The sequence below is a fragment of the Arachis duranensis genome, chromosome 9 (genome assembly GCF_000817695.3).
Source record: "Arachis duranensis cultivar V14167 chromosome 9, aradu.V14167.gnm2.J7QH, whole genome shotgun sequence".
Lineage (NCBI taxonomy): Eukaryota > Viridiplantae > Streptophyta > Magnoliopsida > Fabales > Fabaceae > Arachis > Arachis duranensis.
In genome coordinates, this window is record NC_029780.3 from 27385214 (window position 1) to 27388028 (window position 2815).

A 2815-nucleotide genomic window follows, 5' to 3' on the forward strand; every position below is an offset into this window, starting at 1 on the left:
TCACCACATCAATATAATTAAACTAAATTCAAGGACAATTTTCGAAATTTATGTACTTCTTGTTCTTTTGAATTAAAAATATTTTTCATCTAAGAGAGGTGAAGGATTTATGGAATTTATTCATAGTTTTAAGACATAGTTACTAAATACTAATGATCATGAAGTAGAGACACAAAACATAGATGAACACATAACATAAAAAATCGAAAAAAAGAAAAATAAGAACAAGGAATGAGTCCACCTTAGTGAGGGTGGCGCCTTCTTAAAGGACCAATGGTGCTTTTTGAGCTCCTCTATGTCTCTTCCTTGCCTTTGTTGCATGATCCCTAATGATTTTGGTGCTCTTATCCTTAGTTGCTCCCAATAATTGTGTGGAGGAAAATGTATTCCCTGAGGTATCTCAGGGATCTCTTGATGAGGGAATTCCTCATGCTCTCTTAATATGCAGTCAAATGCTCTATTACTGAGCTATGGACCCTTCGAGATGAATCTCTCCATCTCCCTTGACTCAGAGGTGGAAGCAATTGTCTTCCCTTTTTCTTCTTCTTTTTTTTTCTTTTTTTGAGGTTTCTCTGGCCTTAGGTGCCATCAATGGTTATGGAAAAGCAAAAAGCTATGCTTTTACCACACCAAACTTAGAATGTTACTCACCCTCGAGCAAAAGAAGAAGGAATAGAAGAAGAAGAAGAAGATATGGAGGAGAGGGAGAGAGGTGGGTATTCGGCTATGTAGGGTGGGTTTGGGTGGTCAAGAGATGATGGATTGTGAGTAGTGAAGAGGTAATGGGGAAGAGAGATTGAGGTGATTGGTGAAGAGTTTTTGGGGAAGTGTGTTATAGGATTATTAGGAGGTAAGGTGAGAATATGGTAGGTGGGGATCCTGTGGGGTCCACAGATCCTGAGATGATCCTGTGGGATCCACAGATCCTGAGGTGTCAAAAATTTACATCCCTGCACCAATTAGGCATGTAAAATGCCTTTCCATGCAATTCTGGCGTTTAAACACCGAAGTGATGCATGTTCTGGGCGTTCAACGCCCATGTGCAGCATGTTTCTGGCGTTGAACGCCAGTTCCATGCTTGTTTCTGGCGTTCAGCGCCAGCTCTCCTCAGGGTGCATTCCTGGCGTTTGAACGCCGGGATGTTGCTTGTTTTTGGCGTTCAACGCCAGATCCATGCTCTGTTCTGGCGTTGAACGCCAGCCAGCTTCTTTAATGTCATTAGCTTGACAGTGGGCTCTCATGGAGCCTCACAGGTGATCAGGTCAATGTTGTATAGTCCCAACACCAAACTTAGAGTTTGGTTGTGGGGATTCAACACCAAACTTAGAGTCTGGTTGTGGCCTCCCAACACCAAACTTAGAGTTTGATTGTGGGGGCTCTGTTTGACTCTGTGCTGAGAGAAGCTCTACATGCTTACTCTCCCTTGTTACAGAAGGATAGCCGTGTGCCTTAAACATAAGGTAGTCCCCATTCAATTGAAGGACTAATTCTCCTATGTTAACATCTATCACAGCTTCTGTTGTGGCTAGGAAAGGTCTTCCAAGGATGATGCATTCATCCTCCTCCTTCCTAGTGTCTAAGATTATGAAATCAGCAGGGATGTAGAGGCCTTTAACCTTTACCAACACATCCTCTACTAATCCATAAGCTTGTCTTACTGACTTGTCTGCCAATTGTAATGAGAATAAGGCATGATGTACCTCAATGATCCCCAGCTTCTCCATTACAGAGAGTGGCATAAGATTTATGCCTGACCCTAGGTCACACAGAGCTTTTTTGAAGGTCATGGTGCCTATGGTACAGGGTATTAAGAATTTGCCAGGATCTTGTTTCTTTTGAGGTAAAGTTTGCTGAACCCATGTATCTAGTTCACCAAAGAGCAAGGAAGGTTCATCTTCCCAAGTCTCATTACCAAACAATTTGGCATTCAGCTTCATGATGGCTCCTATATATTGAGCAACTTGCTCTCCAGTTACATCTTTATCCTCTTGAGAGGAAGAATAGTCTTCAGAGCTCATGAATGGTAGAAGGAGATTTAATGGAATCTCTATGGTCTCTATATGAGCCTCAGATTCCTTTGGATCCTCAATAGGGAACTCCTTCTTGCTTGAGAGACGTCCCAAGAGGTCTTCCTCACTAGGATTTTCGTCCTTCTCCTCCCTTGTGCATTCGGCCATATTGATTACATCAATGGCCTTGCACTCTCCTTTTGGATTCTCTTCTGTATTGCTTGGGAGAATACTGGGAGGAGTTTCAATGACTTTCTTACTCAGCTGGCCCACTTGTGCCTCAAAATTTCTAATGGAGGACCTTGTTTCATTCATGAAACTTAAAGTGGCCTTAGATAGATCAGAGACTAAATTTGCTAAGTTAGAGGTATTTTGTTCATAATTCTCTGTCTGTTGCTGAGAAGATGATGGATAAGGCTTGACATTGCTGAGCCTATTTCTTCCACCATTATTAAAGCCTTGTTGAGGCTTGTGTTGATCCTTCCATGAGAAATTTGGATGATTTCTCCATGATAAATTATAGGTGTTTCCATAAGGTTCACCAATGTAGTTAACCTCTGCCATTGCAGGGTTTTCAGGATTATAGGCCTCTTCTCCAAAAGATGCCTCTTTAGTACTGTTGGATGCATTTTGCCATCCATTCAGACTTTGACAAATCATGTTGACTTGCTGAGTCAACACTTTGTTCTGAGCCAGTATGGCATTTAGAGCATCAATTTCAAGAACTCCCTTCCATTGAGGCGTCCCATTATTCACGGAATTCCTCTCAGAAGTGTACATGAACTGGTTATTTGCAACCATGTCAA